This window comes from Arvicola amphibius, chromosome 4 (assembly GCF_903992535.2).
Source record: "Arvicola amphibius chromosome 4, mArvAmp1.2, whole genome shotgun sequence".
NCBI classification, from domain to species: Eukaryota; Metazoa; Chordata; class Mammalia; order Rodentia; family Cricetidae; genus Arvicola; species Arvicola amphibius.
The window spans coordinates 117541442-117559560 of NC_052050.1; the positions used below are offsets into that span (position 1 = coordinate 117541442).

The 18119-nt window shown below is 39.3% G+C and overlaps 1 protein-coding gene and 1 pseudogene across 1 annotated transcript in view; one reads left to right on the forward strand and one right to left on the reverse strand.

The window, feature by feature from the left end:
- Window positions 1-18119, forward strand: part of Galntl6 (polypeptide N-acetylgalactosaminyltransferase like 6) — a 1112723-nt gene that overhangs the window by 360150 nt on the left and 734454 nt on the right. The gene's annotated exons all lie outside the window — the stretch shown is intronic.
- On the reverse strand, window positions 9162-10039 carry LOC119812611 (annotated as a pseudogene).

The following is an 18119-nucleotide window of genomic DNA, read 5'->3' on the forward strand; positions in this document are numbered from 1 at the left end:
AATGGGGAATGTTTCCCTTGATACAAACATTACAAGCATCTAAATAGAAAAATGTAAAAAAGTATGTTTACATGCTATTTTTAAAATTACACATTTGTATTTGCAAAGTAATGGTTTATTAGTTTGTAACCTGTGAAGACTTGAGTTTCTGGTTAACCACTAAGTGATCAGTGTGGCCTGTTTATCAAACCTGTCTAGTCCTCTGAAGATGCAGAGGATGTGGAGGTGTTGGATGGCTTTGGAGTTGATGCATTGGCACTGTTCCTGCCAGTTTATGCTCACTTTTTCACCATAGTAACTTTAACAAATTATCTTTTCTAGGAAGCAAAATTGGCAAATTTCAAATATGTTTTCACTATAACTCATGGATTCTATAATTACCACTTGTGCTTACTTTTATTTTAAATGTTTCCTAGTTTGTGTAATAAATTATTTGTATCTTTTGACCAACACTTTTCAGGCAGAGATAATAGCAATTCTTTCATTTCCATGGATATTTTTTAGACTAATATTCTAAAGTGTATATAGTAGTATTTCACAAGTGACAAAGGTAATGTATTAGAAGATACTAAAGCATTTAAAAATTCAAATGTCTAATAATGGTATTTCTTTATTAACTCACAGATGGAAAGATGTCATGGGTGGTGAGCTATTATCATAATTTAAAGAAGAGGCGATCTAAACAATTTTCCATGTAGTCTGGGTATTAAAATGAGATAAAATGTTTCCAGATTCTTCTGTTGAACAAATTCTTTGACTTTTTAAATGAATGTTGGTGAAATTTGTTGTCAATGTTTATCCTGAAGAAATTTTTAGTTCTAATTTGTCTAAATATTAGTGAATAGTTATAAAAATCACACATTCACTTTGTTAAAAACTCACAGATACCCTACATTGCTGAAATCTATGCCTCATATATCATTAGAATTTAAGATTTATATGCACACATATTCTGTCATCTTTGTATTACCACGTTGCCTGCAGTGTGGCCCTTTAAGAGAGATAAATTAACATAATAATGTAACAAAAATAGCAATAGTCTCCAAATTGCATAAGGAAAAATACATAGAATCATTTCAGGAGAAGACTTACCTAGTAATGTGTTGCACAACAATAAGGACAAGAAGTGAAATTTTCAGGTTGGAATGGGCAGTAGGTCCACAATGGCAGAACAGTCACAGCCATTTGCTCCCTGAGTGGCTTACGACATGTCAGATGTAGCTGTCAACCAGACTACAAGTCTTTTAGCTAGGTCTTGGAGAATCACATTAAGAAAAGGAATATTTCAGATGTGGGAAAATGTTCCATTCTGACAAAGAAATGAATTCATCCTTCTGTTCTTCAATCTCTTCCTATGCCCATTGCCACTGCCAAAAACAGATGTGCACTGTGAACTGCTTGGGCAGTGCCAGCAGACAAGTCCCTTTGCCCCTGGCATGTTTGTTCTTTAATTGGAAGTCTTTGATCAGGACTACTATTCAATAGTTCCTCTTTTCAATGCTCCCAGCCATAGTTCTGGTCTTAATCTTTTTCAGCTTCCTCCAAGCTTAACATCATTGTCTTAAAACACTAAGATAAATAAGAATATATTATTTGTGTTATATCTGATCTACATAAGACTACACCTAATTCACTGTCAGGCAATGAAGTTATAAATACAGATGAAAGATGCACACACCTGGTTGGTGAAGAAGGAAGGAAAGTAATTTCTACTGAGAGAACATCGAAACATTCATTGGTCTTTTACCTGGCATTCCGATGTACCTCCTCATTATTCCTAAACTTCTTTATGTTTGCCCACTCCCATAGAAATGGCTGTATTTTTTCAGGTCACAAACACTGACTATCTGATAAAAGACAATGCAAATGATTTTGACACATGGGCAAAAGTAGATCAGAGAATATAAACAAAGAAACTGTGGGAAGGGAAAACAAGAGCAGATGTTCCTCAGATGCCCACGGTTTTTAATGACATATCCCCTTATAATGATTGCTTGCAACTCTATTTGATGAATGGCAATGTGTGTTTTATTCATAGCTGTGTTGGTGATTTGTACTGACACGGTTCTGATGCATGTCGGTGATACCAAGACTGCAAAGCAGAACGATGTAACAGGTGATGAGAGAAGGAGGATGCTTTGGAGCCCAACAGGGATGGGCATCTTTGAATAAGTGTCATTTCAAATGAAACCTGAATGATGGGGATGCTCAGGAAAGAACATTCCAGGCAGAAGGAATAACAAACCAAAGGTTTTGGACACGGGACTTACGTCTGTGGAACAGAATGTGAGTCAGAGTAGATAAAATCAGTTGGTGAGTTTTCAGTCATGTGACATAGATAAGGTTGGTAATATTTGGTCATGTAGATCATAGTAAGGGTAAGTCCCTGGCATTTCATGCTAAATGTAATTAATTCATGTACTTGCACTCAGTAGAAAGTCAATGTTAAGAGCTATAGCTATGTTTTGAATATACTACTTTAGACCTTTGTCCTCCAGCTTGTAGAAGAATAGCAAATACTTGTGAACAAGGACAATGTAGGGGCTGGATTCTTCATTTTATGAGAAGCAAAAAAAAAAAATATTTCATTGAGTGAATGAAATGCCAGGAAACTTTTTTGAAAATGTTAAGTCTCAGTCACATTCTGGGCATCCATTTCCAAAGAGATTAAACCATTTTCTTATCTTTTCTTTAAAAAGGCTGTTTGGTTAGAAGTACCATGTCATGGCTTTCAGAGAAGTTGGGTGGTGAAAGTGTTAAAGCAATCTCTGAATTTAGACACGCAAATGCTGGCTCCATATTTTACACATATGCTACCATCAGCATTCATCTGAATTCTTTGTTCCTCTATTTCTTCTCATATTAAGTACAGGATTATAAATGTTTTCAAAACTACTTTTCAAGGATTAAATACATTAATATACTTCAAGCTCCTGTACTAGGGACACATACATAATAATGAACAGCATTTGCTGTTTTTTTATGAACATCCCTAAGCAACAGTGTCTTCTATCAAAAGACATTATAATGCATTTCCATTCTATAGTTTTGGAAAAAACGTGCCTTTGCAGCTCATGTTTGTTAAGCATTTTCTTCGATTCTTAGCAGAGTCAGTCAACATTTGACTGAAAGAGAAAAGCAAAGCAAAACGAAACGAAAAGACAGAAAGGAGGAAGGCTATAATCTGCTGAATTTGTCATTTTGGTTCTTTGCAGAATACTTAATGTAATCATTTGAAGGCTGTTTGGTGTTTGAAGGAATTCTCCATAGAATAATCTGTGGCCTGTTGTTGTATGACAAAACTTTTCCTGGGAAAAATGAGGCATACATCCACAAAACATAGGAATCTCATGACAGACCAAAACATGAATATTACCAAAGTTCATTTTGGGGAAATAATGAATTCTATTGAGGTTATTTATAGAACTAAAAGCAAGAGGTTCTTATAGGAGCAGAAATAACTCAAAAACAGCTGCATCACCAAAACCTATGCCAGCATGAGTTATAGCTCACAAAAGCTGGGGACCTGGAGCACACTGAAAAACCCTCATGCCCCTGAACAGGTTGGAGAGTATCCTTTCCAAGTGACTCAATTAACCTAAACCTCTTCCAGGCAGCTCAGATTCTTCCAAGAAGCTGGTCTGGTCTTAAGAGTCTGTGCAGCTTGTTTTGTCTTACAGCAGTGATCTCAATCTTCATAGTGCTGTGACCCTTTAATACAGTTCCTCATGTGTGGTGATCGCCAACAGGAAAATTATATATTACTGCTACTTCATGATTGTAATTTTGTAACTGTTATGAGTCATAATGTAATTTTTTTGATATTGAGGTTTACAAAAGAGGCAAGATCCACCAGTAGAAAACCACTGTCCTAGCGGACTCTTGGTTATTATTGGTTACTCTGAAAGGAAGTGTCACAGTGAATCCGGTCAGATTTTGAAACTTCCTGAAGTTATTTTGAGTTGCTTACCTTCCTGCTTAAGAGCTTCCATACAGACTGCGTCTTAGATGAAATTATTACACAACTTCTGTCTGTGTGAATGCTGGGCTATAACCACGACCTACTGAATGGGTGGAAAGACTGTGATAGCTAGCACTTGTACTAGAGTACTGAGAAACACATCTTCCAGATACGACAAGACTTTTGCATTTATGAACTCATAGCAGCTTTGGTTGCCTGCGCAAGATCTGCAGAAAGATCAAAATTACTAATATTCCAGCAAGGTTGAGGGACGAGCTCATGAAGTTCTTCCTCCAGCTGAGGATTTATTGAGAGATGGTGGCTGCTATGGGAAGGAAGATCATTTTTCTTCGTGGGTGTGGCTCTGATAGGTTGTCTGTTTTTGAGTGGATGGCAGCCCATCCATGCAAGTATGGGCAGCATTAATCAGTTATCTAAGAGACAGAGAGGACATGAAGTGGGGTGGGGACCATAGAGAGGTAAGGGAGGAAATGGAAGGGGAGCAAGGGTTGCTATGGTGAAAATGCATTGAATACATGTATAGAATGCTAAAAAATAAAAGCATATAAAATAAGACTATCCATTTATATACATGTTTGCACTTTAAATTATACTAGTACATTAATTATCTCTATAAATGTTAAATCATTTAATTATATGGCAGAACTAGAGGTGTTAGACTATAAAAAGATGTATAGCCAATGTATGTGTAAAAATATTGAACTTCTAAAACTCAACAGTTAATGAAAAAAATTATTCAATGATGAATTTGAAAACACCAAAAAAAGTCATTGAATAACACATATGTAAATCTTTTTCTATTTAAAAGGTTTCCCCCAATTTTACCTACTAACTAACTAACTGCAGTCCCCTCTCCCTCCCCTCTACCCACTTCCTGCATATATGTAAATCTTTTTCTCCTTTAAAATGTTTTTCTTTTCCATTTTACCTACAAACTACAGTTCCCTCTCCCTCCCTTCTTCCCACTCCCTGCCTCCTTCCCATCATCCAACCCTCCCAACCACTCCTCAGAAAGGGTGAGGTCTTTTTTTTTTTTCTTTTTTTTCCAGTTTATTTATTTTTTATTAAAAATTGCAATCTCCTCCCCTCCTCCTCCCCCTTCCCTCCCCTCCCCTCCACCCACACCCCCACTCCCTCCCTCTTGAGGCCAAACAGCCATCAGGGTTCTCTACACTATGTTGAGACCAAGGTCCTCCCAACTCCCCCCAGGTCCAGGAAGGTGAGCAACCGAACTGACAAGGCTCACACAGAGCCCGTCCATGTCGTAGAGACCAAGCCCATTGCCATTGTCCTTGGCTCCTCGGTCAGCCTCCACCATCCGCCACCCTCAGAGAGTCCGATTTGGTCGCATGTTCCATCAGTCCCATTCCAAATGGACTTGGTGGTCTCCCATTAGTTCTGTCCTGCCATCTCAGTGGGTGAATGCGTCCCTCATGGTTCTGACTTTCTCATGATCTCTCTCCATCCGCTCCTCATCAGAACTTTGGGAGCTCAGTCCGGTGCTCCAATGTGGGGCTCTGTCTCTATCTCCATCCATCGCCAGGTGAAGGTTAAGGCTCACAGTGAGCCCGTCCATGCTGTAGAGTTCACATTCATTGCTGTTGTCCTTGGTTTCTCAGTCCTCCTCCACCGTCAGCCACATTCAGAGAGCCCGGTTTGGTCCCCTGTTCCATCAGTTCCATTCCAACTGGACTTGGTGGTCTCCCGTTAGATCTGTCCCACCGTCCACCTACCCCAGGACCCAGCAATCCCACTCTTGGGAATTTACCCAAGAGATGCCCAATCATATTACAAAAGCATCTGTTCAACTATGTTTATAGCAGCATTATTTGTAATAGCCAGAACCTGGAAACAACCTAGATGCCCTCCAGTGGAAGAATGGTTGAAGAAAGTGTGGAATATATACATGCTAGAATACTACTCAGCGGTAAAAAACAATGACATCTTGAATTTTGCATGCAAATGGAGGGAAATAGAAAACACCATCCTGAGTGAGGTAACCCAGGCCCAAAAAGATGAACATGGGATGTACTCACTCATAATTGGGTTCTAGCCATAAATAAAGGACATCGAGCCTATAATTCGTAAAAATCCTAGAGAAGCTATATAAGAAGGTGAACCCAAAGAAAAACATAGTTATCCTCCTGGATACTGGAAGTAGACAAGATTGCCGGATAAAGGGTGAAGTCTTGATGGTGAGTTACAATGTCTGGCATATCAAGCTGAGGCAGGATCAAGCCCCACCCCTGTATCAAGGCTGAGCAAGTTATCCCTCCAGAGGGAATGGGCTCCAAAGACCCAGTTCATGCACTAGGGATAACTTCTTCTCCCACTACTAGTGGTTCCACAGACTGCCCAAGTCACAGAACTGTCACCCACATTCAGAGGGCAAACTTTGGCCCTATGCAGGCTCCCCAGCTATCAGTCCAGAGTCAGTGAGCTCCCACTAGCTCAGGTTAGGTGTCTCTGTGGGTTTCCCCATCATGATCTTGACTCTTTTGTTTATATAATCCCTCCTCCCTGTCTTCAACTGGACTCCAGGATATTGGCCCAGTGCCTAGCTGTGAATCTCTGCATCTGCTTCCATCAGGTGCTGGGTGAAGATTCTATGATAACAATTAGGATATTCACCAATCTGATTACAGGAGAAGACCAGTGCAGGCACTCTCTCCACTATTGTTTGGTGTCTTAGCTGAGGTCATTCCTGAGGATTCCGGGGATTTCCCTAACAGTAGGTTTCTCCCTAATCCTATAATGGCTCCTTCCATCAAAATATCTCTTTCCTTGCCTCCTCTCTGTCTGACTCTAACCCAACTTGTCAGTTCCCTCATATTCTTCTTGCCCTCCCCATCACCACTCCATCCCCTCCCTCATGCTACCGGTTCACTCAGGAGATCTTATCTGTTTCCCCTTTCCAGGGGCGTCCATGGACATCTCTCCTAGGGGCCTCTTTGTTACCTAGCTTCTCAGTGTTTGTGGACTGTACCCAGGTTATTATTTTCTTTACATCAAATATCCACTTATGAGCAATTACATACCATGTTTCTCTTTCTGTATATGTGTTACCTCACTCAGGATGTTTTTTTTCTAGTTATATCTATTTGCCTGCAAATTTCAAGATGTTATTTTTTCTGCTGAGTAATACTCCTTTGTGTAAACATAGCACATTTTCTTTATCCATTCAATATATCTATATGTTTGAGTAACATATAGGTTGTTTCCATGTTCTGGCTATTGATAATAATGGAACATTGATCTGCTCCTGATAGGCCTCTCTGCCAAGGCAGCAATCCAAATCAGACTAAATCAAACCAAATTATAAAAAGCCCAGGTTTAATGAATAAAACATTCCCTGATGATTCCAGCCCCTAGAAAGAAGACAGGAAAGGAAGTCCAGAAACCCACTTGTCTGTTCTCTGGGGGACAGTTTCAATACCCTGTGGGAGTAGTCTTGAACATCTTTGGGCAAGAGGTCATTCATTATTAGGTGGGCTTTCTGAGATATGGCAGGGTTTGCAGAGAGAAGATGGATGGGGCTTGGGGTGGAATTTTCACCAGAACATCCCAGATTCTTTGGGTATATGAATGCTGGCTTCCTGTGGGCATGGGTTGCTGTGGGGGAGGTGGGAGGCAAAAGTTGGTAGGCCCACATTCAGCAGTACGGTATGGGTGGAGAAGCATCCTATTAACTGCCATCTTGGAGACCTCAGTCATTTGTTTCTTTAGGAAACAGAAAAGGCAAGTTGCTGGAGGAAAAAAAATAGATTATTAACACTTGCCCTAGCTGTATTGACAAAGACGAATGTACTGAGGAGACGAGCAGATAAGCCCTTTATTGCGACATCTTGAAAAATCAGTGGGTGGAGGGTTTCAGTTGCTGGGCAGAACAAGTATCCTGAATAGGTTCCCACTTGAGCCTGGAGAGACGGTACCAGAATGCATGTACCAGGAATTTGGCAACTGAAAGGGTAGTGAGGTTCACAGTAGAGGTTCCTGTCCACTGGGACTTGAGAAACCTAGGAACTAGCTGCTTGAGGAGAACTCTGTCTTCCTGGGAGAGTGGAACAGGCAGGTATGACTAGGAAAGAGTGAAAAAACAGCCTCGCAAGAACACAGGAAAAGTGAGTGTGTCTTAAAGGAGAAGGAAAGGGCCCCATCTACCACCAGGACAGAAATTGGCTAGGATATTGTAGGACCTGAATGTAATGTTAAAAAAGAATAAGCAGCTTCAGTAGAAAGTCAATGGACTTACCTGCTGCCTGCAGAGTTTCCCTAGGCTCAGAGAGAGCAATGGGAGTCACCAGGTCCTGTCCCCATCAGTCCTATGCCAGGCTGAGTAGTTCAAAGGCTGGAAGGGTCTCAGACCTGTCCTCTGTGTCATGGCCTAGAGGATGAGCCCACACAGGGACATTCTGATTTCCAGTGTCCAGGCTGTTAGCGGGCAGACAAAGCATGGCCTCACAGGGTTAAGCTACACCGTGTGACCCGTGGTCTCAGGCTGCATATGAAGTAGGCTCCTGGTGAAGTTCCCTTGGGCTGATTTCTGGCAGGATGGATCCTCATGACTGACTTTCCTTGCCCCCTTGCAGGCACCCCAGTAGCCTCAGGGAGGCTGCCAAGGTGTGGGCTTGGAGTGTAGCCTTCTGTTACTACTGAACCTGTCAGGAAAACTCGGCTGCCTCTGCTCAGGCATTAAAAACTTTCAAAGCCATTTTCATCAATTCTTGTTTGGGATAGGGGACCTTCTTCAATATTTTATATTTCATTTTAATATCTGGAACTGACTGAGAAATAAAATGGGTGGTCAGGATTGTGGCTTCTGCTGGTCAGGGTGGGTTAAGTCCAGTATGCTGAACCATAGTCTGGTCTACATACTCTTTTGCTGCTGCCTGAATTCAAGTTTTCTGTAAGTGGAGACTGCTTGTTCATTTCCTGGCTTCCCAAACGCAAATAATAACACAGAAACTGTATTAGTTACACAACTGTTTGACCAATATCTCAAATGTACTGCTGGCTAACTGTGTGTTAGATCAATCCCACAGCAGTCCCTAGGGTCCGTGTGGTCTCCGTTGGTTGGCAGGACACAGCTTTGCTGGGTGAGTGGACGGTTCTTTTCTCTAACCTTTGAGGATGAGCTGCGGGGGGGGGGGGGGGGGGCACGTCCTCTCCTGATGCAGGTTTACACACTCCACTTCAGACACCTGGTCTCCTGGTGGGTGCACAGGCAGCGCACTGTACAGTACCGGGCACCACAGCTTACACAGGTATACGGGTATGGGAAGCCACATACAGCACTGAAGGGGCACTGGGGTCGGGATGGGGGACCCGCATAGGCTGTCAAGTAGTTGGGACCCTCAGAAGCACTCAGGTTCTGCTCCTCCAGCAAAGCCTTTAAGTTTTTCCAGAAGCAAAGCTTGAAACTGTCACTGTAGAAGGAAGCGGCGGGACTGCGTTCCGCCACCCGGCCGCTGGCTAGCTTTACACCGGAAATAATTACACGGAAACTGTATTTTTTTTTTAAAACACTGCCTGGCCCATAGTTTTAGCCTCTTATTGGCTAATTCTCACATCTTTCTTTAACCCATATTTAGTAATCTGTGTAGCACCATGAGGTGTGGCTTACCAGGAGAGATCTTAACCTGCGTCCATCTCGGAGAGGAGAAGCATGGAGACTCCCTCTGGAGACTGCCTGAAGCGTCTCCCCAACTCTACTTCCTTGTTCCCACAATTCTGTTCTGTCTACTCCACCTAACTAATTTTCTGTCTCTTAAAGGGCCAAGGCAGTTTTCTTTATTAATTAACCAATGAAAGAAACATAGACAGATAACTCTCCTCCATCATGTCACCTTGAGTTTTCTTCTCTTTCTTTCCTGTGTCTGCATCGTCATCAAACTGACGCAGGCTCTTGCCCAGCTGGGGGAAGCCTGCGTTGGGGTCATCCTTGAAATTGTTCTCTAAAGCCTCGAGCTGTCGATTGATCCACCGCTGCTGGGTTGCCCAGGCCAGCATCCGCCGCTATCCAGGGTCCTGGGAGCGAACTTGTCTTGTCGTCTGCATCTCGGGTTTTCAGTGGCCTCAGGTTATGCCATTTTTACCCAGGAAGTTATTTTTAAGGATTTTTTTTTATTCTGCTTCATCTGTGTTGGGATGTTCAGGTCTCGCTGTTATAGAACCACTAATTTCTGCTGGTGCCATATTGCTCTTGATTTTTGCCTTCTACCCATAGAGGTCTGGGGTAATTACAGGTACAGATGTTGATTATTCCTCCAACTGGTGCAGGTTGTATCTGTGCCTCAGCGGCCTCTTTTCCTCCAGTTCATGTAAGCAGATGTGTTTCTCCAATCTATGCCCCTGGCTGTCTCTGATGCCTCTGAGGCTGGTGATGGAGTGGCCCGGCTGCAGTAATCTTGTCTGGTGGGTAGCTCAGGGGCTCATCCTCTAATAGATGCAAGTGGGGGTTATGCCTCTGGGAATCCTTTTAAACTGTTCTTGCTCCCTTAGGTTGCAGGTGCGGACTGTGCCCGTGAGACCCTCTGATGCAGCTGAAGATGGTAGTGGAGCAAGTGATCTAGAGGCAGAAGACTTGCCTTCTAGCCAGCTGCTTGGGCTAGGCTGGGAGGGGCACAGGAATAGCACTTGAACCTAGGGTCTAAAGATGGGGTCTATCCAGCAGGAGAGCAGCCACTCCCCTCATCCTTCAACAGTGCAGGTGGGGGCTGTCCCGCTAGAGCCCTCTGGTGCAGCTGGGAGTAGTGGTGAAGTGACCTAAGTGCAGGAGACTTTCCTTCTGACTGGCTGTTGGGGCTACAAATCAGTAGGGGGTATATATAAATCTTAATAGAGCCAAGTCCTCTGCTCCAAATCATATGATTTGAGGCTTTATGAGTATTAATAATACAGAAAATAATAAATTTTTAAAAGAAAATAGATTTAAGGAGGCTAACCCACTGTTGCTTTTCAACTACTGAGACAGAAATGTGAGCTCTGTATCAGGAGTTAAAACTGCTCCCACCTCTGTTTCTTTCAAACCCTGTGTTTGCACACATGGGAGGAAGATTGTCAACTCTAATACTGACAGGTGTGAGGAATACTTTGAAATTCATAGCTGTTTAAGTAATTGGAGAATCATTAACCTCTGGTAATTAAAGGGCTGCACTATAGAAGAAAGAATGAACTGTTTTTATCTTTGTTTGAAAATATAACAACAAATGAAAAGACTTTCTTTAAGCATAAGTAATTGCTCAAAATGTTTGAAAAGGTTAGACAGCAACCATTCTCACACTCTTTTTAAAAAGTGTTAATCTTTGAGTTATTTTTGATAACTTGATTTTAATGGCTATTCTAGAGAAAACACTGTCTTGTGGTGTCTACTCACAATGGGGAATATTTTCTCTTAGACTTTGAAATTATTTTCCCTCATACAATTTTAAGTGTGAGAAGTCACAGCAATCCCATTTTTTCTAGTTGCAAAATTTGCATAGACAAATTCTATCCAAGCAAATTCATACAAATGTCAATTGTAAAATATCTCGACATTCCAGAAATTATCTACTACAAGTTTAAAGGTCTTTATATGATACTTTTACCCACTAAGGCATAGCAGCAAGCTGCTTGTTGGTTCCCAGCCACTTAACCCTGAAATAATCACACAGAAACTATATTATTTAAATCACTGCTTGGCCCATTAGCTCTAGCTTTTTATTGGCTAACTCTTACATATTAATTTAACCCATCTTTATTAATCTGTGTATCACCATGTGACAGTGGCTTACTGGCAAATTTTCAGCATGTATGACTCTGGCGGTGGCACCATGGCATCTCTCTGACTCCACCCTTCTTTCTTCCAGCATTCAGCTTAATTTTCCCTGCCTAAGTTCTGCCCTGCTATAGGTCCAAAGCCATTTCTTTATTCATTAACAGTAATCACAGCACACGGAGGGGGCTCCCACATCACTAAGGGATGGATGTTACTTAATAACCCTGCCTTTAATAGTGCCGCAGCTCAATTACTTCCTAAAAACTGAAAATACTTTATAAGGGATAAAACCTTCTCACTATTGTTCCATCCAATGATGAACCAGAGACATTTGTTAAATGTCTAAGTTAAAATATTCAAAACCAGATATTTTATTTATATTCTCGGACAAATATGTACAAATATGAAAAATATCAATAAAACAGATATTATCACCCAGTCTTTCATCAAATGCCCACAACTGTAATTAATTTGAAATAAATCTTTTGTAGACATAATAACAGAGAATCAATTTGAAAGTTATTTATTTTATTATATTATTAATCATAAACAGAAACCAAGGCTTGCTATTTTATGTCATTCAAGTTTATATTTGCCCTTTCACAAACTCATTTTGTTGAAATTATTTTCTGTTTCCAGATAAAGCTAACAAAAGACTCATTCATACATCACAATTTTAAATGATATCAAGACAAGTAAGTAAATAAAAACAACTAAAATGAAGTTTTCCATCATTTTATTGCAAAGAGACAATACAAGGAGAAATCAGACTGTTGTTCCTCATTATTTACTTAACAGTTATTAATTATGATAATATATTTCACAGTAAAGAATGAGAAATCTTGACAGTGTTGCCACAAATGGAAGAGACAAACACACATCTTAGCACACGAATATATACAATCTTACAATGGTACAAACATCATTAAGAGAACATAATTTTAATAATGAGATTATCAGTTTTAGTTTAAGAAAACATTACAAAATGTAAATATCCCCCCAAAAACCCAAAAAAGAGTTTCTACTATTGTTAATATCTCTCATTGTTAGGATGTGATTATTGCAAACACTGAAGCAATGTTAAAACAGAGTTAACTGTACTCTACCCTGTAATCTCTTCCTCAGCTTTTATCTTGCTAATGTCTTGTCTATACTTTCTGGAGGTCCATGGAAGATTTAGTCATCATTTCCTTTTAGGTTCCTTCTGGATCTGGTAGAGTCTTAGACATTCTTTGCTATTGATGACAATTTTGTGGAGTTACTGCTTGGGTAATTTAAAAAAATGTTTATCTTTCAGAAATTACTTACATGATTTTTCCCATCTCACAATTAGATTGGCACTATGAATTTTGAGGAAGATGTCCACTGAGGAAAATTATTTTCTCATTGCATTATATCCAATATATATGGTATAAGAATTATTTATTAATACCAATGCTGACCATGAACACTTGGAAACAATAAAACCCCACTTATTCATTATGAAGTTATCCATGCTATAGCCCCACTCACTCTGCCATCCCAAGCTGAATGGAATGAGGACTAACACTCCTCTTACTTAAGAGTAGAATATGCCTGTGAATAATGGGAAATTCCTCCTTGAGAAATATTTGCTTTTTCTCACTCCATTTAGTTAGCCATCTCTTGAATGTTATTTTATGCCTTTTGTTTTGGTCAGGTACTACTTATTTATTTAATTTTGTCAAAATTATACCACAAATGGGCCTTTGAAGCTCTGTTGGTTGCCTTTTGTGTTCCTTTTTTTTTCATTAAAGGCATTTGCTTTTACTTCTGGCTAATTAGATAATTTACTTATGCTTTTAAGGGCTTCTAACACATTTTAGTTCATCCCAGAGTCACCCATTTTCACCAAAATGTCTTTGTCCCCACTATTAAATAATATTTTAAAGCAGAAATATGAAGCCAGGTGTGTGTATTGTCAGTAGGATGTCCTTGCTTCTTGGTCCTCTCATTGAAAGTAGAGAGATGCATGTGTCTGTTACCGAGAGTATATCTATTTTCTGATGCTGAAATATAGTACTTGAGACTAGTATTTTATAAAAATAAAACTTTTATTTTGGTAGCTACAGACAGTATTTGCATTTATTTAAGTTAAGGCTTCATGTGGCCTCTACTCATGAAGACAGGAAGTGTCTAGCTTTGCAAAAGCAATGCATTAAGGAAAACTATTTTGAAGAAATTTACTCACAAAATAACTTGTCAACACTTGCAAGAAATACATTTATATCTTTTATATTTTTTTAATTTTATTTTTGGATGTGTAAAGGTATTTTGCATTTTACAGCCATATACTCCTCTGTACCACATGTGCACAATGTTTTAGGAGGTCATATTGCCCGGAACTGCAGCAACAGACAGTTGTGAGCTGGGGAGTGAACCTCAACTTGTGAAAGAGCAATTAGTGCTCTTACCTCCTAAGCTGTAGCTCTAGTCCCTCACTAATTTATTTAATAAGCTAATTTCTTAAAGATTCCACCATCCAACACTGCCTCAAGGCCAATGAAATATCAAAAGCATGTTCCACATGATATATAACTCATTTAAACCATAATATCATATATGTGTGCTAGCACATACATAAACATAAATACATACACACAAATGCATGATTTTTTGTACATATGCATGAATATACACACACATACATATATGTTTATGTGTCTCTATATGTAACCACCTGTTACTGTATTAACCTAAATGTAAGTGGACTTATATTTTGCAGTCCAGTTGTTAATAGATGTGTAATGCTAATTTCTTTCTGATTTTATGTATGAATTCACATGCTGAGATTGAAATTCCTCATCACCCCATTCCACTCCCTTACTGAAAATTTTCAGTAAACAACAATAAAATCATCATGAACAAGTGTTAAATTTGATGTGATGATTTTCTCAACTAGCATATAAAAATGAGTTTTCTGAGTGTCTAACATGAAGCACCCTTTTGCTATACTGTTCTTGGTAATGAGTAGACAATTGAAGTTGTTGTTTATAGCCCACAACAAGTACAAGAAGACTCACAGTCCACTCAGAACTTCTGCTGCAAATGTGGTATCTTTATCTATGTTCACACATTGTAGCAGAATAGGAAAACGCACTAAATCTTTTTAAGGTCATTAGATGCACTCATGAGAATGGAGCCCCCAACCCTATTTGTTAATATTATCACATTGTGTATTATGCTCAAGCAAAGCACTTTGGAAGGACAGGCCATAACAAATGCATTCTTACAGTTTTGTTTATAATTTTTCTCTACTTATCTCCATAGTTATTAAAAACCAGCCTCATTTTATACTTCCCATGTCAATGAGGCTATTTCATATAGATATAATAGCTAAACTTAATTTTTTATCACATTCTATCAAACATCCCTTATGGGTTTGTAAATGTAGAAAGAAAACCCAATGACAAATCTGGTGCTAATGTTTTAGTTTTGGTTTTTGTATGGAAAAAAATCAATATATTGTGAAATTTTCATACTTTGCTAACAAACAGATGCAATATTACATCTCATAATTTCCTCATCTTTTTAAAAAACTTTTCATTCATTTTACATACCAACCACAGTTCCCCCTCCCTCCCCTACTACCTTTCCCGTATACACTTCCACATCCCACCCATTCCTCAGAGGGGGTAAGACCTTCCATAGGGAACCAATGAAGCTTGCATATCAAGTTGAAGAAGGACCAAGCCCTTCTGCCTGTATCAAGACTGAACAAGGTATCGCACAATAAGGAATGGACTATATAAAGCCAGTTCATGCACTAGGGATAAAGCCAGGTCCCACTTCCAGAGATCTCATAAACAGACCAAGCTACACAAGTGTCACCACATTCAGAGGGCCTAGTTCGGTTCCATGCAGGTTCCTCAACTATGAGTCCAGAGTACATGAGCTTCCATTAGCTCAGATTAGCTCTGTCTATGGGTTTTACCATCATCATCTTGACCACCCCAGTTCTCACATAATTCATCCTCCCTTTCTTCAACTGAACTCCAAGAGGTTGGCCCAAAGCTTGTTTGTGGATCTGTTTCTGCTTCCATCACTTACTAGCTCAATGTTCTAATATGACAATTAGGGTAATCACCAGTCTGATTATAGGAGAAGGCAAGTTCAGGCACTCACTGTACTAAGATCTTAATGGGGGCCATCCTTTTGGATTGCTGGGAATTTCCCTAGCAGTAGGTTTCTCCCTAACCCCATAATGGCTCCCTCTATCAAGATATCTTTTTTTCTCCTACTCTGTCCCTCCCCCAACCAATTATCTAAATATCTCATGCTTCCATCTCCCATTCTGTTGCTAGAGATTTCTGTCCCACCTGGTCCCACAGCCATTTAGTCTCAAAGAAACACACAGAGGTATATATTAATCATAAACCGGTTGGCCTATTAGCTCGGGCTTCTTATTAATTAATGCTTACATCTTAAATTAGCCAATGTGTCTTGTCTATGTTAGTCATGTGGCTTGATACCTTTTATCAGTGAGGCATTCTCATCTTGCTTCCTCTTTGTCTAGGTTTTGACTGCAGACTCGGTCTTTTCTATTCCTAGAATTATCTTGTTCTGGTCATCCTGCCTATATTTCCTGCCTACCTACTGGCCAATCAGTGTTTTATTAAAACAATACAATGTAAGTGATATGGTTCGAGACCATTGTCCAACAGCACCCATCCCTCCAGTTTACCCAAGAGATCTTATCTATTTTTCCTTCCTAGAGTGATCCTTGCAGGTCCCTCTGAGGTGGCTCCTTGTTACCTAACTTCTTTGAGGCTGTGGATGGTGGCCTGGCTATTCTTTGCTTTACATGTAATATCCACTTATGAGTAAGTGCATACCATGCTTTCCTTTTTGGGTCTGGGTTATATCACTCAGGATGATTGTTTCTAGTTCCATCCATTTGCATACAAATTTCATCATGTCATTACTTTGTCTCAGTGAGTAATACTCTACTGTGTATGTCTATCATGTACAAAACTCAAGTCCAAGTGGATCAAAGACCTCAACATAAATCCAATTACAATGAACCTGAAACAAAAGAAAGCAGAAAGCAGCCGTGAACTCACTGGCACAGGACACCACTTCCTAAATATAATACCATTAGCATAGACACTGAGAGCAACAATTAATAAATGGGACCTCCTAAAACTGAGAAGCTTTTGTAAGGGAAAGGACATGGTAAATTAGACAATACAGCAGCCTACAGAATGGGAGAAGATCTTCAGCAAACCCACATCTAATATAGGGCTGATATCAACAATATATAAAAACTCAAGAAACTAGACACCAAAATAAGAAATAATACAATTAAAAAGTGGGGTACAGATATAAACAGAGAATTTTAAACAGAAGAATCTCAAGTGGCAGAAAGACTTTGAAGGAACTGTTCAAAATTCTTAATCATCAGGTAAATGAAAATCAAAACAACTCTGAGATATCATCTTACACTTGTCAGAATGGCTAAGATTTAAGAAAGCACTGATGATAGCTTATGTGTATGAGAGTATGTGTAGTAAATGGAACACTCTTCCATGGCTGGTGTGAGGGCAGTCATATACAGCCACATTGGAAATCTCAATAAATTCCAAATCAATCTACTTCAAGATCCAGCAATATATATTCTTGAAAATATACCCAAAGGATATTCAGTCATAGCACAAAGACACTTGCTCAACTATGTTCATATCAGCATTATTCATAATAGTCTGAACCTGAAAAGAGTCTATATGCCCCTCAACTGAAGATTAGATAAAGTGTGGTACATTTACATAATTTGATCATCTTAAAAGTACCTTTACTTCATCTATCCAACTCTTCTTTAATAACTTAATGGCACTGATCTCTATTTATCATCACCATAGATTTTCCTTTCCCTAAAATTTTATTTGCCTTTACAAACCAGTATATTTGTTCAAGGAATATCATTTAAGTCATCATTGCTGGGTCTTGAAACTTCAGTTCTATTTATCACTGGAAAATCTACATTGTACACAAGTTCTACGATGCTTATTTATTAATAATTTGAAAAACATCTTTTTTCCTCATGCTTTGCGAAGATAGTGAATAACCTTGCTATAAATGTTTGCATAAATTATTTTTGTAGACATAAGTTTCCAATGTAGTTAGACAATAGCAAAGGCTAGATGGCATTACTTTGCATTTTGGTTGTAAGAACTGTCAACTTTAACTTCCAAAGTGGATGATGCTCATTCTCATTAGAAATTAACAGTAAGAGAATTTTGACCGTTCTATTTGGTATGCACTAATACCTTGGTAAAGCTTAAGTGTATAATTGTTAAGGAAAATGTGAATAATTAATTTTAAATGTCTTAATACCGCACTCATACAACTTTTACAAGGCATGTT